The sequence below is a fragment of the Tachysurus vachellii genome, chromosome 15 (assembly GCF_030014155.1).
Source record: "Tachysurus vachellii isolate PV-2020 chromosome 15, HZAU_Pvac_v1, whole genome shotgun sequence".
Classification (NCBI taxonomy): Eukaryota; Metazoa; Chordata; class Actinopteri; order Siluriformes; family Bagridae; genus Tachysurus; species Tachysurus vachellii.
Window position 1 is genome coordinate 1,263,715 of NC_083474.1, and position 1,976 is coordinate 1,265,690.

Here is a 1,976-nt window from a genome sequence, read left to right on the forward strand (position 1 = left end):
AAGTGCATGTGTACCAGCGTTTGATTATTTAATTATTCAAAATCACCTCACAAACAAAACAGACTTAGCTTACTAGCTAGTTTTTTTCAGTAGCTTACTAGCTAGCAAACAAACTATTATTTCATCATAAAAGTAAGAATTTACAATTTACAAACATTTAAAGAAACATCATGTAACTTTTATGCACGCCTATTGACTAGCTGGCTAGCAAAATAAACACTAGCTAGCCTGTTATTAGCCAGTTGATATACCGATAAGCTAGAAGCAAGATAGGTCTTTTAAAACCACATACTGTTGTAAAGGAACATTCCTTATAAAGTTTATAATTCCTAATATAAGTAAATATGAATTGATAATACAGAGTTAATGGTACTGGAAATAAGTTCACTTACAATATTGTAAAAAAAAAAATTATATATATATATATATATATACCAAGTGCAAACAAAATGCTTATTACAAAGTCACTTACAGCAAAGAAAGTACCAAAAATAAATATGTCAAAGAAGGCCAAAGTCCCACAAGTGCTTCAGCCTCACCTAGCAATAGCAAAATATCAGCTAGCATCTATGCTAGCTTAGTAAATCCTACTGCAACAGAAATGCCTGAGAAGTAACATTTTTCTCATTTTCTGGGGCCAAAAAAGATGATCCATAAATCAGAAAGTGTTTTCCATTTAGCCTCATTTGGGAAATTGAGGCATTATTCTAGCTTTAGTTTCATTCAGAAAGAAACATAGGATTTAGGACATTTTAGGATTTTACTTGTCCAAAGGCTTGGAGTTCTGTAGCAATGACAAAAAGGTGTCGTTCCCTCTTTTAGGGAGTCTGGAGCTAATTAACCATCCCCTGTTTTCTGAGTCTTCTTCCAAACATGAAATATGCTGGTTATTTGTCATGAACTTACTCTGGAATATGAAGTAGAAAAATGGTGATACTGGTAAGAAGTTTTTTTTATACCAAATTATACCAGTGCTTCCTGACAACATGTTTAAAGACAGTGCTCAGAAACAGACATGAATTTGTTCTGCTTCTATGCCCCAGTCTATGAAGTGTCAGTGATATGGCTGGTAGAACATGTAGTATAGACACCTAGCCAGAGTATTCAGTTATGCACTGCTCATTTTTGTCTTTCACAATGTCACCTGCTCAGACACACTAAAAATACCGTCTACCAAAAGGTGGTATTCAAGAGATGCACTAAAATATCTGGCTACAGGAAACTAAATTTATTTTTGACATTGGAGAGCAATGTGAGGCAATCGACTACATGCAGCAAAGGAGACCCTTGAAACCAGCAATTATAACGGTAGTATGGATCAGTGATCAGGGCACCAGCAAGGTCCTTCAACAACAACAACAAACCTTTACAAAGCTCATAGAGAAGTAGAGCATGTAAAGTCATTTTTTGTGAATCTACAAATCCAGAGTCAGACGGTTTGGCTGGGATTGGCGTACACTCTGCCATCTATGAGTCACTATGTTGGGAACTGCTTTAAGGCAATAATGAACAACTCAGTTTTAAAAAATTGGCTTTTTACAACAGTTTTCAGGGAGTATCTGTGGATATGCCCAGGATCTTGAGGTAGGTTCTTCAGATTTTCCAGGTCAGCCTCACAGAAGTCAAGTCAAGTCAAGTCAAGTCATTCATTCATTCATCTTCTACCGCTTATCCGAACTACCTCGGGTCACGGGGAGCCTGTGCCTATCTCAGGCGTCATCGGGCATCAAGGCAGGATACACCCTGGACGGAGTGCCAACCCATCGCAGGGCGCACACACACACTCTCATTCACTCACACAATGACACACTACGGACAATTTTCCAGAGATGCCAATCAACCTACCATGCATGTCTTTGGACCGGGGGAGGAAACCCCTGGAAACCCGGGGAGAAACCCGGAGTACCCGGAGGAAACCCCCGAGGCACGGGGAGAACATGCAAACACACACACAAGGTGGAGGCGGGAATCGAACC